Raw genomic sequence first — 24322 nt, 5'->3', positions numbered from 1 at the left:
TCACCAGTAGGGGTATCTGTCCATGTGGAGCCCTCGTCAGTTGCAGCCTGCAACTTCATCCAGCTGCAGATCTTTGACTTCTAAATAAGAGGCTAAGTCCGAAGGAAAAACAAATCTTCACCACAACCTCATCCATTGGCTCCCAAATGACAACACTTATTCCTCAGACACAGCTGGTTACCTTGCCGCACTGAACTATGACCTCTAAGACATTTTTCTTCAAAAATTCTTATAAGTCTGAAAGTAAACTGAGACCGGGTCCACTCCACGTCCTGTATCAGAACCGCACTCCAATGCGGTTAGCCATAACTTTCACCTTTGCCCCAATCTCACGCAAGAGATGTCCACAGTTGATGTTTTGATCTTTTAAGTTCTTTTTTTCACTTTAAAAATTAAAAACTCCAGTTTTACTGATTGCATATTTGTCCTTGTGGTGTCAAATAATTCATTCAAGTTTACTCTATTTTTATAAATTAGAGTGGGATTTTTCCTATGTTGGGATTTTACTTTACAAATGTTAAGTCCTTCATAAATACTTTACACATTGTCTCTAAGTTAAACCTGCCTACTTTTGTGCCAAGCCACCAGAGGGTTAAGCACAGTTTAACTTAGTGACTTTTTGTGGTTCACCCTGACAAGATTTGTGGCTCTTATCCCCTCAACCAACAACTCAGTTTCTCACAACCCTTAATTGTCGGCCTATGGGTATTTTTGGGTTGGTAGTATTGTAGTGCTTGTTGATAAAACATTCCCTGCTGCACAAGAACATCTGAATATATGCTGGTAAGAATAATTAACCAGTTTATGCATCTTATATGTATTTGTCTCTATCTGTCCAATCGGTCACACGTTCTAATCTTTGGGGTATGTCTCAAGTCTGTCAAAATGAATATCATTGGGTACTACTAGTAAGTAAAAGCTGTTATTTTAGTACTTCAAAGATGTAAGACAGTAGTAACACGTGGTACTATAATAACCATTGTATTTAATTTTTTATTTTAAGGTTAAACCTATTACAAAGGAATGACACAAAATCACCCAAAAAGTGTCTTAGTGAAGAAGAGATAGTATAGTGTGACCCATCAACTGTTAACCCTCGACATATATTAATGTTAGAGCACATGTAATACCTCAAACTGATAAGACCCAAACAGGACAGGTTCCACTTGTGATGGTCTAACTTCTTTGAATGATGTGCGTCTTTGCCTGACACCTAGGTGCTCGAAGTAGGGATGCGGGGGATGGGGGTGCTGGAGCACCCCCCAGAAATAGCCATGCTGGAGTTCAGAATGTCAATGGGCATTTAACATGCCTTTAAATTCTGTCTTTATCTTGTCACATGTCTGTGCTTTCAAAGACAGTGGCCAAATGTTAAGCTATATCATATGACAAATTGCTGCTTATTCTTTTAACATGAAAATTGGCGTCCACCTTTCATTCTCATTCTGAGGAAAATGAAATTTTGCCTGACCAAGATGCCCCCTACGTATACCCTATGTTACATGTGTGTGCATGTCATCCATGCATATTTCCTTGTAGTGGCCTGAATCACTAGGCCTCTGCATTCATGTCCTGCATTAAGGTGCCTGTCATCAAGTTTCCCAAAAGTTAAGCTAACATGAAGGCCCATGTATTTTACATTGTGCACTTTTAAATAAATATCGTACTGAACCCTTTTTGTGGTTCAGATTGAACCACCAGTCCCTGAATTAATGTTTTCATGACTCCTGACACACTGAAAGCCGCAAGAAGCCCAGTAAGGCCTGCCAAGACAGTATTATGAATAACAGTTATCTGTTTGCTTTACAGAATCACATTTCAGTCTGGTGAAGAAGGTACACAGAACCCATCTGCATAGATAGGGCCCAGCCATTCTGTCTCTGTTTAAGTGGATTACAGTGCTTGCATCCATAGAAAGCTCATGCAACGAACGAATAAATATGCCCTTTCTGTCATTTAGTGACGAGCAACCTTTGCTTCAGATAATACATCCCCTGACTCAAGATATCAGTTAGTACTAGATGTGCTGGTCGCCTTGACACAAGAGATCTCTTCTAGACTGAAAGTCAGCTCTCCTCCCAGTTACACGTCAATTGCACGTCATGCTCATGTTGCACACAAGTAGGACAAAGTTCGAGCTGGTCATGCAAACTCCTCCTCTAAGTACCCACCCACCTATGACACCTACCTATCACCTACCTATGACTCATCGAAGTACACACCCTCATGTACGCCCACATGCTCTTATCTCTTTCTTTCTTGCTCTGCCTGGAGCGCTCCGCCCTATGTACAAGGAGTAAAATGTATATATTCTGTTCATTGTTATTAAATGTTAGAAGACCCTTCCTGAACCTCTGTGGTGATGGAACTGATTCTCCCTTTGACTCGAGTTATTGGAATAAAGCCCATTTTAACTTGGACACCACGGATCCTGTCTCTCATTTGATGCATGATACTTTGTTAATGCCTAGAAATTCTGCCAGGGTAATATTTTATTTACCACATTAATTTGGCGCCCGACCAGGACTATCCCTTTCCCCACGCGCCGGTGACGCAGGTACAGCTCTTGCCCCCTTCTACAGCCGTGACGGACTTCAAAGTGCGCACCAGCAGGACTTCCTGCTTACTCCCTCAGGCCCACGGAGGAGACGGACTGCGACCAGGCGTCCACACGAGGCGGTGAGGATCGCGGATCGTCTCAACCAGAGCCCAACCCGTGAGAGAGCAAGGTCCGAGGTCTCCAGAGGTCCACCTGTTCCAAGGCGCATGCGTAGAAGTTCGAGGCCTTCAAGTTTCAAGATTCTGCTTCCCGGTGAGTACCACTATGGGGAATGCATCAAGTTTCAAGACGGGTCCACTGTAAAAGGTGGAAACGGTCAAGACGGGTCCACTGTAAAAGGTGGAAACGGTCAAGACGGGTCCACTGTAAAAGGTGGAAACGGTCAAGACGTGTCTCATTTCTGAGACCGGTATGGTTGTACTGTATTCCAGTGCACAAAGTTTATTGTTTTCAAGTACATGTTTTATTCCATGTATCAGGTTAGACTGTGTCTGTTTTAGTGTTATAATGTTTCTTGTATGAATGATTGTTGAATGTTTCAGTCTATTCTTGTGTATTGTGTTTCCATTGTGTTAGTTTCAACATGCCACTGTTTTTGAAATTACGTCAGATAGGGACCAGAAAAGGTATACTAGAAGAGTCAGTTAACATCCCGCCTAGAGTCACACCTGGTCATTATATGTATAATAAGCATGGATTAGACGCTATCTTGTTTTTAGATTTATGGGTAAACTGCACGAAGGATCTAGAGGAGAAATATGGATGGCCTGTCTCAGGAACATGGGATTCAGAATGCATTATGGGAGTAGAGGAAGCGCTATGGAAGAGGAAGTCAAGACCCTCTCAGAAAGATGCCATTGAGTTATGGCGCAAAGAGTCACATAGGAAAACAGAACAGATTGATAGAGAAAGAAATGATGTCATTACTGGTATTTATCCCGTCCTGTCAGAAGAACTAGCTAAAGTGACCACCTCAAAAAGACCCAGTAGGTCCCGAAGGCAACCACCTGTACCCTTTAGAGTATGTAGAAATAAGTTTACTGTGGAGTTCCTTGTAAATAGCTCCTTGTAAATATGGTTAGGAAGAGCATGTCATTATTATGACTTGTTGAGTTTCTTGTGAATATGGCTTGTGAATAGCGCCATGTGATTATGTTTTGTGCAGAGTATGTTGTCATTACGTTAGGCAGGAGGGAGCTGGATCTCTTTCAAGTGCTTGGAGAAAACGTTTTGAAGATGTGCGTGCGTGTTATGTGATAACATGGAGAGATGAGTTCATGACTTTCCCATGTACTGCAGTCATTGGGGAATGATTGTGCTTCAGTTGCCAAAGAGTTAATATCTTGTATTGAGAAGGCAGTATTTGTTTTAACATGCTGTTTAACAAGGTGTTGAGGGATTTTGGCGTTTTTTGGTGTTTGCGGGGGGCGTGTTTTTGAGCGGAAATTCGTACCCGTTCCAGTGGAGGGATTTGGTTGCTTTTTGGTGAGGATTTAGGGAATCGCTTGGACTACTGTGATGCCAAATTTGAAAGGGATCTGAGCTGTGGAAGTGGTGGAAAAGGCATGTTTTGTGCGGAGGTGCGATTTGCCATGTTATCCAATGGGCGTATTTCTGAAAATTGAGATAAAGGTTTCTTTGACTTTTTCATTCTGGGTCTGCCTATGTGCTTTGTCAGTTTGCAGATTGAATGGTAAAATCTTGCATGGAGAGTAAAGAAGTGTATTTGTAAAGGGTTTGCCTTGGAACACTTGATTTAATGTGTTTGACTCAGAGGTCGGTAGTTGTAAATAAACCAGTCGGATTGAGATAAAGGGTTTTGCACGGAGAGTGCTTTAATGTTTTCACGGTTGAGAAGAAAATATAAATCAGACCCTTCATAGAATGCGTTTTTAATTAGTGTAATAAAACCGTGTGTTTTTTAAATAGGAATGTTTCTGCAAAATATAAATTATTATTTTTCCCAATGCAAGCTGCCCTTTAGAAAAGCATAGTGACAGTTAATGCACTCAATCAGAAAACATGGCTTTTGAAAAATGATAAATCTGGCCCTTTTAATAGGAAGAATAGAAGAGCTTGCACACTTGATTATGAAAATGTTGGTTATGCAATGCAGAATTATGGGGTTTCACATTTTAATTTCAAAAAGGAAAATGTAATGTGCTTGCATGCATTGTTGTTCTGTTTATTTTTCCCTTGCAGCTAGTAGCAGTACAGAATTATTTTAAAATACTAGCATGTCACTTAGTTACAAAAAAAAAGATATGTCTTTATTAATTTGCTTTTTGTCACGTTTTAAATTTGCTTCAGTTAAGTTAGAGAATGTTGGTTAGCACTGTGCCCTGGGTACAGATATGTTTTGAATTACAGAGAATGTGTTTTTCGACCTTGAGGCTAGGCCCTATCTTCTTGAGGTGGCCTGGCTCCCGGGGAATGATGTTTTGTAAAGGGAGGGCTTTTTCCCTCTTGCCGTGCCTGTCTTGTTGTTATTGGCCATACTCCAATTCTTTTCCGCGGACATTTATTGGCTGTTCTCCAGCTAAGTCAGGCTTCCTTCGCAAGCAGAAAAAAAAAAAAAACTTGACGTGCCACGGAGAAAATGTTTATGTAACTGACTGACACTAGCTTCCTTGGCAGACGCTTGACTCTTTCAATGAGCTCAGCGTTGGCAGCGACCCAATTTCAGAGAAGCAGAGAAGAGTGAGAGGCTTGTCTCCTATTTGTTATGTTTTACACTGAGCCAGCTCCTGGCTCTGAGGGGAGGGGTAGGTGAGCAAGGAGTTAGTTCGTAGCGAAGTTACCTCCCCAGCCCCTCTGACTTGTGTACAAAAAGTTGCTCTTCCTTACAGCCAGCACTGAAAGCTTCATTCACTTCAGATAAAGTCACGCTTGCAAATGAATAGTTCTTCCCTCAGTAGTGTAAACAGAATAATTGTTCTTGCAATGAGTTCAGCATCTGGCAGTCATTCAATTTTAGACCACAGTGAAGCCCGGCTTGGAGTTGATTCAAAACTCCGAGCGCGAACATCTTTCTAGAGGGAGGGGCTGCTTCTCATAGGAGTGAGGAGTAGCGAGGCTCCAGCCTTCTGTCTATGCTAGAATAATTTGGATTTTATTCAAATACATTTAGAGAACATATTGTAGGTAGTATGGTCATACTATTCCCAAGTTTAGAGTAGGATTTTTTATGAACTGCAGAGCTTTTGGAAAGAGGTTTCCCCAAATTAAAAATTGTGCTTTTGAATTGAAAATTCATTTTTATTTATTTATTTATTTTTCTATAAATTTATTTTTGCTAGATTGATGACAGTGAGCCCTAGCATTTACAGTGACGCATTAAAGAGACGGCTAGACAGTATTCACATGCCTGCCAACACAGCACTGATTCAGTACGTAGACGTCATCCTGATTACAGCACGTTCCGAAAAAGAATGCGAAAATGCATCACTGACAGTTCTACGTTTTCTGGCTGACAAGGGGCACAAGGCCCCAATGCAATTCTGTGAAAAGCAAGTGGTGTGCAAGGACACTTGCTTTCCAAGGAGGGTGGACAGCTAACACAAGATCACATACAGGTCATTACTAACCTTTCACAGCCCAAGACACAAAAGGAAGTACGTGCCTTTATTGGCCTCACTTCATACTGTAGGCAATGGATTCCCCAGTATGCATATCTAGCCAAACCACTCATACAGTTAACTACAAAGGAGGCAGCCATTTTGACTGTCCTCCCTTGGACACAAGAACACACCTTGGCATTCGAGGAATTAAAAAGAGCATTATGTCAAGCGCCAGTTTTAGCGACTCCAAGTTACAGCAAACGTTTCATGCTTTTTGTAACTGAACAAGATGGAACAGCGTTATCTGTCCTCACACACGTTCAAGCAGGAAAACACAAGCCATGTGCTTATTTTTCCAGTACACTGGATCCAGTGGCCCAGGCTCTGCCTGCGTGCCTGAAATCAGTTGCAGCAACAGCCCTAGCCATAAGACAAAGTGACTCAATAGTGCTAGGACACCCTCTGACAGTACAGGTTCCACATGCAGTGGAGGTTCTCTTAAACAGGACTCAGACACAACACTTGACTGTAGCGAGACTGACAGGATATGAACTGACACTATTTCAACCACACATAGAGATCAGACGTTGTAACATTCTGAATCCAGTTAGGGATCCCACTCAAGATGTACTCGACATACAGACACATGCCACTGCAGATGAGATAAAGAAATGGACTGAACAAGGAGGGGTCCAGACTGAACAAGGTTGGATGACAAAGGGAAAAGGCACATGGTTTCTCCCAGATTCTATGGTACAAGTAATCATAAACACAGCTCATAGTGAAATGACAGATGTAAAGGTTACAAGTATGTCTTAGTAGTAGTGTGTGCACTATCTAGATGGACAGAAGCATATCCAGTTCCAGATTACACTGCTGTGACAACAGCCAGGCAATTGGTGCGCGAGTTCTTCCCCAGATATTGCCCCGTGTCATCTATTCAGATAACGGGCAGCCATTTTCTTCTGAATTAATGAAACAAGTGTCTCTTCTGTTAGGTTATACCTGGAAGTTCCATTGTGTCCGACACCCAGCAGGCCTTGTAGAAAGACATAATCAGACAATTAAGACAAAAATTGCCAAGAACTGTGCAGAAAAAGGCGTGGATTGGATGGTAGCCTTGCCGGTTGCCCTCTTTTACATGCGTATGGTAGCTCATTCCAGAACAGGCCTATCTCCTTATGAAGTAGTTTTCGGTAGACCGCCAAATATGTGGGGTACGCCTATGCCTAGAAAAATAACTGATGTTGACAGTAACATGCTGACAGATTACCTGGCTTCCTTGATGTCTGCACTACTCTCTTGTTGTTCACAGGTTGCTGCCGCCTTCCCTGACAACACCCAGGTCAAGGAACATGCCATAGCACCAGAAGATTCTATACTTGTGTCCGGAATTTTGACCGATCAAGCCCCCTTGAGCCACGTTGGAAGACGCCGAAACCACGAGGACCGGAGTGAAAGTGGAAGGACGTAAAGGCTGAACTCACCTTCATCACTGCAAGAAGATACTTTGGACAATTTGGAACTTTTGCAAAAAAAAAAAACTATAAGACAATACAGACTTTGCACCGCCTTTGCTAGAAAAGACTCCACAGCAGGAGTATAAATCCAAATTAAGATCTAGTAAGTCAGACGTAGTTTAATTGTCTAAGTCCACTCGGTGGTGAATCGGTTAGGCTAGATTTCTGACATGTATAAGATCACATACGAGAATAGTAAGAAAAGAAACATGAGAGAAAAATACTGCAAACTATTACGCAGTAGATGTATAGTTACTTTGATCATTCTTTTTATTCTGTGCATTTTTATAATCTGTGTCAGTTTATTACTACATGTTTTCTTTCCTCTTGCCTCACATATGCACTCATCCCTTAACAATACTGTAGAGCATACATTCAGTGACCTGCCACCTCATGAACTGTCATATCGACTTGCACTACGTAACAATACTTTTATTCGTATGTTACACCATTCTCACCAGACCAGCAATGCAACTGATTGCTGGGTATGTGGCCAACTGCCTCCTTATCAAGAAACAAAGGGAGTTCTGCCCTTCTATCCTCTACCGTTCTCACACAATGGTTCATGTGGAGCATGGTTTGCCTTAATGACCTCAATAGATAGAAAGTACATAGCTTATCCAGGTGGCTGGATATATGGAAACCTGAATAAAGTAATGAATGACGCATGTTTTCCAGACAAAGACGGATTTCCTCAAAGGAAGGGAACCGATCTAGAGAATGAAGAGTACGAGCAGGGAAATGCATCCGTTAATTTTATAATGTTAAATGTTCAGCCCAAGCAAAATACAGGTCCACCGTTTATTTCAGTTCTACCAGCAAAAGGTGATTTATGTGTTAGTAAGAAAGGCTCAGTACATATGGGACACAGCGAGTGTAACACTGTAGTAGAGTTTAATGATAAAGGACTTTCTTCTTTCAAAACATCACGCCATACCTATTTCATTTGCGGTCAGACAGCCTATGTACATCTGCCCTTAGACTGGGGTGGGACTTGTTATATAGCATTCCTATTGCCACCTGTTTTCTTGGCCCCATCCCATTATCACAGAGATTCACAACTAGAACATGTTAGACAAAAGAGAGAGACAGATTCTGCAGGGATTGATCAGACTGAAACAGCTTGGGAGCAATATACAGACTTCAACAAAGGTTTCTTTTTCTTCGTTGGCCCCGTCCAAAATAGTAAGCTGATACGCAAATTAACAAGAACCCTGGAAGCAGTAGTGAATGTGACTGCATCTGCCCTGGCGAACTTAACCCAGGAGCAATCTGCTATGAGACTTGTCGTTTTACAAAATCGCCTCGTTCTTGACGTCATCCTGGCGGATAGAGGCGGAGCTTGTAGAGTGATCCGATCTAGTTGTTGCGTTTTCATCCCAAATAACGCGCCATCCGTGTACGCAGCGATAACAAGACTCCACAAAATTGCTAATGTCATACATCAAGACCCAGGCACATGGACTTGATCCAGTTGGCTCTGGGGTATAATATCTGCTTGGGGATGGAAAGTATTGTCTTTCCTAGGACTGGTCCTACTCATGATATTTGGTTGCTGTCTCTGTCTGCAGTGTGGCCCGGCCATTTGCGGCCTGTGTGCTACTGCCTGTATTCCCCATCCACGTAAACAAAGGATAAAAGATGAACAAATGATTCTGTATGATGAACTATACGGTCTCATGAATATAGATGTATCCTGAAGGATTAAGTAGGGGACAAGGAGGGAATAAGGAAAATGAAATTTTGTCTGACCAAGATGCCCCCTACGTATACCCTATGTTACATGTGTGTGCATGTCATCCATGCATATTTCCTTGTAGTGGCCTGAATCACTAGGCCTCTGCATTCATGTCCTGCATTAAGGTGCCTGTCATCAAGTTTCCCAAAAGTTAAGCTAACATGAAGGCCCATGTATTTTACATTGTGCACTTTTAAATAAATATCGTACTGAACCCTTTTTGTGGTTCAGATTGAACCACCAGTCCCTGAATTAATGTTTTCATGACTCCTGACACACTGAAAGCCGCAAGAAGCCCAGTAAGGCCTGCCAAGACAGTATTATGAATAACAGTTATCTGTTTGCTTTACAGAATCACATTTCAGTCTGGTGAAGAAGGTACACAGAACCCATCTGCATAGATAGGGCCCAGCCATTCTGTCTCTGTTTAAGTGGATTACAGTGCTTGCATCCATAGAAAGCTCATGCAACGAACGAATAAATATGCCCTTTCTGTCATTTAGTGACGAGCAACCTTTGCTTCAGATAATACATCCCCTGACTCAAGATATCAGTTAGTACTAGATGTGCTGGTCGCCTTGACACAAGAGATCTCTTCTAGACTGAAAGTCAGCTCTCCTCCCAGTTACACGTCAATTGCACGTCATGCTCATGTTGCACACAAGTAGGACAAAGTTCGAGCTGGTCATGCAAACTCCTCCTCTAAGTACCCACCCACCTATGACACCTACCTATCACCTACCTATGACTCATCGAAGTACACACCCTCATGTACGCCCACATGCTCTTATCTCTTTCTTTCTTGCTCTGCCTGGAGCGCTCCGCCCTATGTACAAGGAGTAAAATGTATATATTCTGTTCATTGTTATTAAATGTTAGAAGACCCTTCCTGAACCTCTGTGGTGATGGAACTGATTCTCCCTTTGACTCGAGTTATTGGAATAAAGCCCATTTTAACTTGGACACCACGGATCCTGTCTCTCATTTGATGCATGATACTTTGTTAATGCCTAGAAATTCTGCCAGGGTAATATTTTATTTACCACAATTCTCTGACTACTAAGTGAGAGGATTTTGTAAAGTGAACTATGTGACAATTTTTGCTGTAGTACAGGGAGTGTGAAGGGAAAGGTTGTAGGATGGTATGTGCAAATGATAAATGGTCACTGAAACCCAGTTTTCACATGTTATCAGTAAAACTGCATCTGTGCAAATTGAGTGGCCATTTAATGAAAATTGTACTGTGTAAATAATAGTGCACTACTACACCATTTGTACAGTAGAGCCCAAGGGCTTCATTCCCCATCCTCACCGCTCTACTGAGGAACGAACATGGCTACTTGGCTACACCTGTTCTTTGTATGATACTTGAATTTTCCTTAATCCCTGTGACTTGGGTGCTGTAACATTAATGACGGTACAAAAGGGGGTGGTGATGGACGGAGCATCTGAACCAATCAAACACTCACACCCAGTCAAAAGATCTGGGTTTAATCCATTACCGTTCTTTAGCCCACTCTGCCACCCCAGTTCAGACATGGCCATATGCAAATCAGTCTGACCCTGTGCCTCATGGGAACAGTCCAGCCCGAACTGCCAAGCCATGCCTTCCCCGGACCGGAAACAAGCTTCCTAGGATCGGTTTCTGGCATTTCAGCCGTCTTCAGCCAGGCTTGCTTGCATCCAGTGGCAAAGTGAGCAAGTGACTCACGTCTGAGCATACCCTGCCAACCTATGGCGAGCAAAGCGGTACAAAAGGGTAACATTAATGACAGCACCTTCACTTTGAAAATCGTTCTTGCACCACCAGTGTGACAACAAAAAATGCTATAGTGGCTCTGCCTTATATTTGCTTAGAAGAATGAGCTAAAAGATTGATGTTCCTCGATTTAACGCTGTATGCTTTAAACCTTTATTTGGCGTCCGTGGATGGCCTTGTACAGAGTTTATTTTCTCACCCAACACAACGTTTGTGTTTTCATCTAGTAATTGCCGATCTAACCTTACGAATGAATGAATGAGTGGATGAATGGTTGACCTTGTAAATATTAGGCGATTGAGTCTAAATGTATTTTATTGAAATGAAATCCCCCGAATCCTTACAGAATGTTATTTCTATTTTTATATTCACACAGTCAGCTAGTAGTGCCAGCACAGTGAAAGAATTATGTACAGAGCTACACAAGTGTGAAAATATTAACACATCCGTAAATGTAGTAATATGATTTTACTAAGAGAACCAGGGGCGGAGTTATTATTGGTGCAGCAGATAAATGCTACTAGCTGTATTTACTACCCCAACAGCAGTTAAAGGGTGTAATTTTAAGGTCGAGACTGGGCAGCGCATGCACTGCTGGGAGGCATGCAGTACTGGACTATGGCTTTGAAACCTCGCCCACTCTCCACCCATATTTTTAATTGGCTTGTGTCCTTATTCTTCGTAAACTCTGGCTTCTGAGTGGTTATTAGGCTTGTTACTCGATCCTTGGTACTACCTTGTCTGCATTTGTTACCTCCCTTAAAGACTAGACCTTTTACTGGTGTTCCTACATGGTCTGCTTTAAATGTAGGTGAGCACTATTTTATTGAATGTTCTTTCCCTAATCCACCCACTACCTCACAGCTGGCGCGCACCTTTATTTATATTTTTACTAGTGGCGATCCACTTTAATTATAGCGGCTGCGTTTTTTTATTTATTATAGCAGCACGGTCCGCATTTAGCGGCTGTGCTTATTTATTTATTTTGTTAAGTAGCGCCCATTCGACGCTTTCACATTTATGGAGGCCACGGTCCTTTTTTACCCGAACCGTGTCTAAAGAAAAGTACGCAACTGACATTAAAGTGAAAGCGCGAAATGGGCGCTTTTTTTAACCTTTATTTTCATTTTTTTGTGACATAGTAAACAGTATAGTAGCCCTCCTATTTTACACTCTTATCCTTGTACAGCATACAACATTACTTGGTATGTTCTGTTACATTGCTATTACAATTAATACTTGAATGAGGAACAATATAAAAAGCCTTAAGATGATACGCTTGGGTAATCACATTTCTTGCAGACCCCATCCCATTACAGACTCCTCTTATAGTTCTGGCAGTGAGGCTGAGGCAGGACCCAGTACCTCATACCCTTATCCTCTATATCCCCCCCAAGATACAACTTACCAACAGTATCCTCCCCAATTTCCACCTCATTTTTTAGATCAAGGTCGGGGACAGTGGCGCCCACCACGGGGTCGTGGCAACAACTGGCCCCGTGGTCAAACAAGAGGCCAACAACAGAACCAGGCAGGATGGGAAGGGGGTCGAGGCAAGCAACAGAAGCGGGTCACCTTTCGACCAGAGGTACACGGGGAGATCTCGACGCGCAGGAACACTTACAGATGGTAGCCATGCCTATTACACAAGACCCTGGGACTCCCATCGCCACCAGTCCGGTGATTAATATCTCTAAACATCAATTTCAGGAGGCAGAACTTAAGGTCCTCGGCCGAGGACTTTCCTACGTCCCCACTGCTCAGGTCAACAAATTCCTGTTGAAAACCGAATTGTACAGTTTTTTTAGGAGGATAAGGTTGCGCTATTTTTCCCGAAATCAGACTACCAGACAAAATAATTCGGCCACTGGCCTAAGGGTCCCCTCTACCTTTTTTCCTCCAACGTATGCTATGAATAGTCGGATCCTTGCTTTCGAAGAAATTGTAACTTCCTCTGTAGACCATTCACTAAAACAACCCAAATTCACGAGGTTGAATTTACCAAAAATGGAGAAGAAGGCTTTGGCGGATTTAGGTAACAACAAAGAGGTTGTTATAAAACCCGCGGATAAAGGCGGTGCCATTGTGGTACAAGACCTCTCGGATTATAAAGCCGAAATCCACAGACAACTGTCGGATGGCATCAGTTATCGCCTTTTACCCAGTGACCCTTCACGTGACTTGGCTAGTACTATTCTCAGGATCACACAAAAAGGCTTGGAGATTGGCTTTTTGAGTAAACAGGAATTTGAATTCCTTAATCAAAAATTTCCCAGACTGGCTACGATTTACACCTTACCTAAGGTGCACAAGAACCTTAGTAAGCCTCCCGGACGACCGATCGTATCCGGCTGTGGATCGTTATTAGAACCTCTGTGCCAATACGTAGATTTTTTCCTTAAGCCCATTGCACTACACACAAAGGCTTACCTAAGAGATACCACTCAAGTCATTAATTTGATAGATGGACGACCCTTTAATCCAAAGTGCTCAATTTTAGTCACATGTGACATCATATCGCTCTACACGAGCATCCCCCAGCAAGAAGCATTGGATATAATGAGAATGGCTTTGAACACCCGAACCGCCCCGACCCAGGTTCCCACTGAATTTATCATTGAATTATTGGAAATTGCCATGATGCAAAACTTTTTTATTTTTCAAGATTGTTTCTATTTGCAGACCAGGGGCGTAGCGATGGGGGCCACCTTCGCTCCAAACTTAGCCATAATTTATATGGATTATTTTGAACATCAGCACATTTTTTCAGCCACCAACCCATTCAAGGCCCACCTGCCCCTATGGGTTAGATACATAGACGACGTCCTTTGCATTTGGGATGGAGACGGGGATCAACTTCAAGTGTTCCATAATTGGCTCAACTCCAGGAACCCCTCGATCCAGTTTACAATGGAATCCAGCAAAGAAGCCATACCCTTTCTGGACATCTCGATCTATGTAGAATCAGACCATTTGCAAACTACGTTGTTCAGAAAGCCAACAGAGCGTAATTCACTATTACAATATCAGAGTCATCACCCCAGGGGCCTTAAAGATAACCTGCCAGTCGGCCAATTCTTCCGGATTAGGAGGAATTGCTCCACAAGAGCTGATTACTTCAAGGAGTCTGAGGTCTTGAGTGAACGCTTGATATCACGGGGGTACCCGACCAGGATGGTCAAGCGAGCCAGAAAACGGGCTTGGTATAACCCTCGGGATTCTCTACTTAATCCAGAAAACGCTTCACGTGCTTCAACTGATCGCGTGATTTGTGTTACGACCTTCTCAACTCGCAGCAACGACATTAAGAAGATCATTAACCAAAACTGGCCATTGGTGGCTGATGTTATTAATCAAACTGAGCTGCCCCTTCACTCGTTCAAGAGAGCTAAAAACATAAGGGACATGGTGGTCCACTCATTTCTTGAACCAGAGAGTCAACCCACCTTAACATCACTTTGGAACTTGCCCCCTGTAATCGGCCATTACAGATGTGGCGGTTGTACTGCGTGTGACACCACAATTCAGACTAAAACATTTGTCCACCAGGGACGAACATATAACCTTAAACACTATACCAATTGTAATTCTACTGGAGTGATATACATCATTCGTTGCCCATGTAGTCAATTGTATGTAGGTCAAACGCAACAAAAAATTAAGTCTAGGATCTCTTCCCACTGCAGCAGACTAAGATGCAAAGTGGCAGGTGCCCCCCTTGTAGACCATTGGCTGACAGCGGGTCATTTGGTCACAGACTTGCGTTGGTTTGTCGTTGAAAAGGTGACCCTTGGGAGAAGAGGAGGCAACCTCTTATCAATTCTGAACACACGTGAGTCTAAATGGATGTCACTTTTGGACTCCATTAAACATGGATTGAATGAACAGGACAGCAGTTTATCACAACTGGCAGCACTGGGTTGAAATATTTAACATATTAAGAGATGGACCTTGATATTCATTAAATGTCCCCTATTGAACCATCATGCCTGTAGCAACTGACATTTTAGAGAAACTCCTGCATATGTGGCTTGAATCAATTTATGTCAAATTTCTGTAGTCTTCTGACATCTTGAGTTTTGGGACATCGGTTAAACGGGCTTTCATCCTCCTGTGTGAGAGATGCACCTGTTTTTCTAACTTTATTTAAACTATGTGTTGCTTTCCAATTTTGCCTCTGAATTCAATTATGTTATTTAAGCGACTTGGTCTACTTCCTCCTGTGTGAGAGAAGCACCACTCGCCACAAATGACATTTCAAGTCTTATAATCTGCATTGCAATTGCATATCAAATAATCGGTTTACATCCTCTTGCGTGAGAGATGCACCTAGTTATTGCGGTTGTTCTGAAATATGCCTCCATTTATGTTGCACTAGAAACTATTGTTAAATTTGACTGAATATCGCTTTTATAATCCTGTCCCGTTCCGCGCCTGCCTTTGGAGTATTTCTTCCATTTCGCGGAATTAACATATGAGCTGGCCCCTCCCACAAACTCCGCATTGCGGTTCTTGCGGAGTTGCTGACCGGATCGCTGTAGACGGCCGTTTGTCTATTTACTGTGAGTAACTTTCTGACGGGTGGGCTGTTTGTAAGTCTGAGCTAAGTCCGCGTGTAAACAATCAAAATTTCCCACTTCAGGTGCAAAGGAGATACGAGCACTGAAAATCATACCCTGCCTTTGTGACGCCTCTCCCGTGAATCATCGGCATTGATATTTTTTGAAGCACTTACACGGATAGCTTTGCCGGCTTCATTTCTCGTGAGTAAGTGCTCCCGCACAATTTTTATGACACGAGTCTCAAGTGTCCGTTGTACTGAAGCTTTATTTTGAATGTTTTTCAGCAGACGTCCTAGAAGTAGAAACGAACGCTATTCTGCCCTCACGTCTGGTTGCTTTAAAACTGCTCCCCACACCTCTACCATGACGGAGGTCTTTGATGAACCTTAGACGGCCCTGTCCGCAAATACTTTCTTGTAAGTTTGCCATCATAAGTAAAAAGCTATTAAGACACCAGCTTTACATAACTAGTAAATTGAGTGATTTTATTTTATTTACTTTTATAGCTTGTTCGGGTGGCCAAAATTTCATTAAATGTGTCCTATTCGCTGATTCTTGGTGTTGTCTTTCGCCAGATCCCCGAGGTATTAATTTTATGATGACAAATTCAATAGTGATAATTATTGGTAACTAGGTCGGGTCTCCGTCCTTGTGGACGCCTTAAGTGTCATTAGAAGGTTACAGTGCCTTCATTTAATTGTCATAATGGTTTCTTGACTTTTGGAATGTGCAGATCTAACTGAATATTTATCTCCTCTTTAGTGGAGGCTTCCACCATAAGCGACAGACCGCGACTAATTAGCATGGCGTCCCTCCTATGTACAGAGCCATTCCCTTTCGGCCGTACCCCATGGTAATTTAATTTTGTAATATCCGTTTCTAATTCTTTGCTTGGTATAGACAATTGGATAAACTGCCGTCTCTACCATGTATTAAAGTTAAAATATTTTCTCTCACAGCTTGGCCCCTTCCTTCTCCCTCCCGTGTGTGACGTCCTGATGAAGACCCCGTGAAAGGACTTTACTCAGCCTGTTATTAGGGGTCGAAACGTCGACTTTTCTTTGTTGATACTCCAGGCACAACCCCCATTAATCGAGTTATCATATGTGCCTGATGATTTATGACCATTTGATAATATGTTGAATTTGGCCGTATATTTTGGCCATTGTATTGTAATCCTTTCTACATTGTCACTAAATTTGTAATAATCTGGTTACTATTTATACTGTGTCTATTTTCTTATCACTTCTTTGAGCACTCCTCTCCACTTCCCTTTCCCTCCTCCCCCCTCGGGGCTTTGTTTAAATATTGAATTTATGTATTGTTACTGATAATTGTGCAGTTTTTTGGTAATAAATCTTTATTACCATTTGAGATTTTTTTGTAATTTCTTGACCATTTGTCATTAATCATGTTCTAGTGTATGCGATCGGCAATACACTACCCTTACGGGGACCCTCCCCTATACATGTATCACATAGCACCCAGGTCCCCGTGACTATATGGGTAAAACCCCCCCTTTTTGTAACACCCCCATCCCATTACCGGCCACCCCCCACCAGTTTTCTGGCTTGTTATCCTCGAGTTACATTCTATTGAACCGAGTCCACCCTTACTGGGATACACATCTCACACGGACTTCGCAGCTACAATCATGTCTAGCCAACTCCAGTGCTGTCCTGGCCCTCAGTGTTCAATTCTGCATCGTCTCTATGAGTGAGGTACGCTTGGTATGGACCCCAAATATTCTTCGGTCTGCATCGTGTTGGTATGAGTGCATTATTATTATAGTATTGAGTGTTACAATATGATACCAGTCTGTAAGTGTGGGTACTGGTCCTCTCATCCATCTCATAGCTAGTCTTCTTTTAGCCAATAATATGCCCAGTGCTATCAGTTTAGGTAGTGACTTGACGTAACCAAGCAGGGCCTCTAGCGGGGTCGTGGGTATATGAGTCTCCGCTATATCCCTGTAATGCCCCTATAACTTCAGACCAATATTTGTGAATTGCTGGGCAGTACCATGCCAGAGGTGTAAAATGTGGCCCTGCCACCCCACATCTATCACAGTTGTCATCCTCTCTCAACCCATATCTGTGTAACCTAGCCGGTGTTTAGTATACTCTCTGCAAAATTTTGAAATGTATCAGGCGATGTCTGCCATTCATTCTGTGATACAGGTTTGGTGCCAGCGCAGCAGTACAGCCACTGCTCATCCGTTATATCTACCCCTAGTTCGTATCGCTATTCCTGTAGGGCCTTCGCATGTGTAGGGTTACTACCCAATCTAATGAGTAAATATAGCACCGATATTGCTCTCTGTGGTGAGCGTGTTTGTCGTAGATATGTCAATACTGCATATTTCGGTGGATCCCGCATACTGTCTCCCAGAACATCTCGAAGTGCATGCCTCGCCCTGTGAAAGTGATATCTCTTGAGTTGGGTAGCTACCATTGTTGTGCCCTGTAATTGGTCCCATTTCTTAACCACGCCCTCAGTGAAATATTCTCCCATATTTCTTATTTTTAGCTTATGCATTGCGTGTATGAATGCCTTATCCCGTTGGTTCTGCAGCCACTCGCACCACTCTGTAGGCAGTAATGCCGCTCTATGAAACTGGCCTCTTGTAGTTCCTACAGGATCTATGACATGGTATTTCCTGTTTGCTTTCCCCATGAGGTATTGCAGGAGTGTCATCTGGCTTACTTCTACTCTTTCTATATATAAGTGCAGGACATTGTGGGGCCCATGTATCCAATGCAGAGCATGCATTTGTTAGGCTGCATTGTAGTATATTTAAAAATCCACCGCATTTAGCCCCCATGCAGAATATGATTTAGTCAGTGTTTCCCATTGCACTCGCTGTTGCTTTCCGGCCCAGCGGGCCTAATCATTAGGGTGCGTTATTTGTGGAAAAATGTCTTTGGTAATGGAATTTGAATGTTTACTAAATAAAACAGCAGCCTTGGGAGACCTATCATTTTTATGAGTGATATGAACCCTAATGATGATAAAGGTAATCTGATCCATCTCTCAATCACATCTGTGAGTTTCTGTATGGCCATACCGTAGTTTTCCTGAACCATCACTTCCCGGTCTGTATAAATCTGCTCCCCCAAGTATCGTATGGGATCTGAGGTCCACGTTATTGGATAGTCCGCCTGGTGTGGGGTGGTGTTTGTAGTTAGTGGATACACTAACGACTTACTCCAGTTTATTCGAAGGCCTGAATGTTGACCAAATCATTCCACCTCCTGTAGGTTGATACATTCAGGGTTACGCACATATAGTAAAGTATCATCTGCATACACAGATATTATTAATGTGATTAGAGGGAACCGCAATTCCTGTTGGCCATGATATTCCCCTAGGGGGCAGGCCAATGTCTCAGCTGTTAGAGCATACAACAGGGGAGAGAGCAGGCATCCTTCTCTGGTACCTCTAGTAATATTTATGGGGAGTGAGAACAGCCCGTTCACATGTATCCGCGCAGTAGGTTCTGCATATAATACCTTAACAAGTTGAATGACAACCTCCCCAGCCCCAATTCGTCTTAGCACAGCCAATAAGAACTCCCACTCCACCGAATCAAAAGCCTTTTCAGCGTCTAGGCCGCAGCTCTGATGGATCAAGGCAATTAATTGTGCAGAAAATTGTACACAAATTACTAGTGCGTGACTAACCAGGGACAAATCCTGATTGTTTGTAAGCAACAACTGAGTGGAGCAGAGGAGCGAGTCTGTTTCCCAACTTCTTTGCATATAATTTTGGGTCAGGGTTTAGCAAAGACAGTAGTCTATATGAAGAACACTTTCAGCTGGCTTACCTGGCTTTAACAATGTGATTAGTATTGCTTCTCTCATAGTGGGGGGCATGACACCATCTCTAGCCATTTCTTCAAATAGGTTTACTGGGTGCGGTATTAGTTGGTCCTGGTATTCCTTATAAAAAGCAACCGTGAGCCCATCCGAGGCAGGAGCTTTCTGGCTGGGCATGTCTTTAAGTGTAGCAATAATCTCAGTTGGGCGTAGGGGGGTCAGTAGGCTCTCAATGTGAGTGTCTGCCAACCAGCCCATTTTAATATATGTTAAGTATTCTTCTGTTGTTTCCTCTGAGCTCGAGGGGCGGGATGAGTAGCGTTCTGTATAATATTCACAAAATCTATCCGCTATTTTTGTCGTGTCGTGGATGAACGCTCATTGGCCGTCAACTATTTATGTTACTTTGTTTGCTTCTTCTGCTGGCCGAGTCAGTGCTGCGAGGGTGGCACTGGGTCTTTCGCCTTTCCCATATACCCTAGCAGTCGCAGATTTGTCCAAGTGATTCACCTCTGCTAGTGCTTCTTCGTTATTTTCATCTATCTTGTTTCTAATGAGGCCTAGAACCTCTGGATTAGAGGCTTACAGCGTTTCCTTCTCTAGGTCAGCTATTTCCGCTGCCAATTTTTGTAATCTTCCCCCAATGGAGCAAAGCACTCCAAAGTGTTTGAATATGACCACTCCATGAATATAGACCTTAAATGTTTCCCAAATGGTAGCCCTCTTCGGGACGCAGCCAATGTTACTATTAAAATAGTGATCTATTTCCTGAGAGAGCTCATCCCTAAACGCCATGTCCAGCAGTGAATACTGTGGGAAGCACCACATCCAGGCCCTGTGTGTTATCTCATCTAGTTTTATCTGCAATCTAACAGGGGAGTGGTCTGAATATGTACGGGCCAAGTGCTTGCACTCTACTATGTGTGGGGCTAGGTCTTGTGTAGCATACTAGTAGTCAATACGAGTATGTATATTGTAGGCTATTGATTAATGAGTGTACTCCCTTCCCTGGGGGTGCGATAGCGCCATACATCAAGTAGGTCATCTGCCCCCGCTATTGCAGCCATGGCCTTAGCTGCTGCTGAGCGTAGTCGGACTGGGCCTCTTGACCTATCTAAGTCAGGGGAATGCGCAAAATTAAAATTGCCCTCCCTCAGAGTGTGGGCATCGCCGTGTACGTAGCGATTTTGTTATGCAGTGCTCGATAAAATTGAGGGTCACCGTTAGGTCCATATATCCCCACCAGCCTTACACAGAAGGCACCTTTATGGCAGTGAGCTACAATGTATCTACCTCCAGGGTCCGTTTATAATGTCAGTAGTCTGATATTAGAGCCCAAATTAATACTCCTCGTGTGTGTGAGATGAATCCAGCTGCTACACAATCCCCGTTCATTCTTCTCTGCGTAAGCAACCCCGTGTGAGGTGTGTTTCCTGCAGTATCGCTACATCAATTTGGTGTCTATGCAAGTATGATACCACTTTGCGTATTTTGCGTGTATCATTCAAGCTCTAACATTCCATGTTAAGAAATTTAGCATTGCCACTTGTGCATTGTTAGGTAATTACTGTCATTGTTTCCACTCATAGTATATAATCACTTTCACTGTACCTTTGCTGCTTCTTAAACTTTTTTTTTAATTGTGCTCATTGGGCTACTTTTGTCACATACTTGCACATCTATTATGCCCTCCTCCCTCACCCACTGCGTGCCCCCCAAACTTCGACATGCTTTTGTTGTACCTGCCCTTATCCCACCCCTGTAAAACAACCCCTCTTAACTTCCCATTCAAATGTGTGATACACATTGGGGAGGAAGGTGCCCAACAGCTTATTAAAGCCCTGGTGCACACAACCATCAAGTTTCTTATATCTAATCTATTGCCTTAACTATGACTTAATCTAATATATTTAGAATACTGTAACACATCCCGTACATACATAGCTCCTCCAGTTCTTTATCCTAAGTGTCAGGTCAACCTGCGTTCAAATACTTCAATGTCTTCCACGCTTAACAATATTTTATCATGATCTTATGCTTTAGAAGGTTTATAATTCCGCCTTACTTGCGAGATTGTACATGTAACACTATTTTCTGCAGGTTGCCTGCTGGCTTTCAGTTCCAACAACTCCTGCACTGTCTGAATGGAAGCCTCAACTCAATCAGTCATTTTGATGCAATGTGCTAGGATTTTGCTCCTCGGATTCATCAACCTCTGGTGTCTGCCTGCCGTGCTTGGCCTTAGTTATGTGTTTGAGAGCCTGCTGTTGATTGTTGGGATCTGAGTATATCTTCGCTTTGCCATCAAGTGTGACCTTCTCATGAGCTGGATAAAGCATTGCATATTCAATTTTTAAGTCTCATAGCTTTCGCTTCACTAGAGCAAATGTTTGTCTCACCTCTTGCACTTTTATAGTGAAGTCCGGGTAAAGTGATATTTCGGTTCCCTCATAGCAAAGTGACTTCAACTTTCTTGCTTTCTGCAGGGCTGAGTCTCTATGTCGGTAGTTTAATATTCTGGCTATAAGTGGATGCGGGGAGCCCCAGGAGGTGGCCTAGGTGCCAGAGTATGTGCGCCCGCTCTACAACAAAGATATCGGAAAAGGTGTCCCGACCCAGCAGAGTTGTGAGCAATTTCTCCACAAATAACTCCATATTGCCTGTATGGGTGGATTCAAGCAATCCAACTATAGGCAGATTGTTACGCCTAGAGCGTGCCTCCAAATCCTCAGTCTTGAGCTGCAGTGTGCCAATAGCTTCCCAATCTGCTTGCGAGCATTTATGGTTTCCACCTGTTGGTCCTCGACTTCAGAGACTCTGCGCTCCACCATGTCAATTCTTTACGCAAGTTTATCTATTTGTTCCATCTTTTGATCCATGTGGTACAAGAATGAGTCAATTTTTCCATCTATAGATGAGAGGCTTTGTTATATTGTTTCCAATATTTTGCATAGGTTGTCTCCCAGCTCCGAACCCAAAGACTGTCTCATTTTCAACGTTTTTTTCTCTGTTTCTGACTGATTTGCATTGCTCAAATTGCAAGCTAGATTGCGATTTTTCTGGTTTCCCGATTTTGTCTTTGAAGGATCTTAAGGCGTGCGTCACCCGCAGCTGCTGTCAGGGCACCCACGTCTGCTCCCAAATCCAGGCGTCGTGTATTCTGTGCACTGCTCTTCCAGCCTCTATGTCTGTTGGGGGGATTTCAGGGGCGATGCCCCAACAGTGGTCAGCCTTCTTACTCGGCCTCATAAAACAGTTGCACAAGCACCATGCCGCACCAGTATCCCCTCTGCTGATCCATCAATTATCTCTTACCACAGCTCTGTTTAAGTCGAGCTAACCGGATGAGCACTGAGTCCCAGCTTGGCTCTCGGTCTGCTCGCCTCCGACTCCGTCCTGCACTTCCCACCCTCAGTGGAGCCACCTCTTGTTGGAAACCAACATGGAGGCCTAGGCCCACACAGCAGCCAGGTTCAGTTGCACAGTGTCCTATGGGCAGAAGGGCCCTCTGGGAGCGCAAGTCCGCCAGCGGCACGGGGCAGTCACCCACCATCTACAAATTCTCACCACAAGTGTGTCATATTTGAGGACCCCTCTTTTCCTACCGGAAGCTCAGCAAGCGTCCCAGCCGCACGTTGGACATGTAGCACCACACCACCACAGGCATCTGGTATCAGAAACCGTCTGCGCTGCTCGCTCACCACCTCCAACACAACGCCCCCGGCCCAATCAGCACAGCTGTCTTCCGGGTTCAATTCTGCGACACAGGTCCAGCCGCGCCTCACGCAACAACGGGTAGGGCAAAGCTCCACCCAATCAGCTTCGTCTCCTTGCTCCGTGTTCCAGTGAGCTAAACGCTAGCAAAAGTATTTTTCTGTTTCTGCCGCACAGCGCAATCAGAGGGGCCTCAATGTATTAGTGATCCTCAGTAGGTAACAAGAATTCCTTCAGGATAGTTATGACGGTTTTTACGAAGCTTGTTTACCAAGCGGCCATCTTGAGGCCAGGCAAGCTCCACCCCCTCGGCATGGGCACTTTTACCCATAAAAAAAAAAACGGTTTGTCAACTTGACAAAACAGATGCTTTTTTTTGGTCAAAGCCCCCGTGCCACGGTTTCACTTTAATGTAGGACACGCCCCTTTCTTTAGACGTGGCTTGTCTAAAGAAAGGAACCCACCCTCCATAAATGTGAAAGCACAGCTTGAGCGCTAGTTAAACAAATATTTGCCATGCCATACGTCTCGCATTTGCAAACGTTTAAGGTATTGCATTGCCAATAGCTTAAACTCTTGTTAATGCTTGCACAAGGGCCCATGGCCAGTGGCGTAGCTAGCACTGCTGGCGCCCGTGGCTGTCTCTGCGTTTGCGACCCCGCGGTGGCCGCATTGAAGAGGGAGGGTGCTGGTGAGTATTACCAAATGCATTGAGGCGTGTGGGTTGGGAAGACCATCGCCCCTAAAACTCATACTGCCTATGTATGCTAGCAAGACATACAGGTGAGGATAGACCCACTCCCAGGTTTCATTGAGACGGATAGGACAGAAGGGTCCATTTAGCAAAAGGCTCAGCTACAAGTGACATCACATGTAGCTGGAATAGAACTAAATCACTAGGCCTGCCTCCCTCGGCTGAAAACCAAGGACAACGTTAAAACAAAAGAAAAAGAGTAAAGTAACAAACGCACAATACCACCTGAAAAATAGAAATGAAATGCTGCAGAAAATATTGGGTTAAGAATACAAAATATTCAAAAATAATTGGTACATTTCTAGACATAGGTCGCAGAAATCAAGCTGGAAAAAGT

This window comes from Lissotriton helveticus, chromosome 7 (assembly GCF_964261635.1).
Source record: "Lissotriton helveticus chromosome 7, aLisHel1.1, whole genome shotgun sequence".
NCBI lineage: Eukaryota > Metazoa > Chordata > Amphibia > Caudata > Salamandridae > Lissotriton > Lissotriton helveticus.
Note: the sequence above shows the minus strand (reverse complement) of the source record.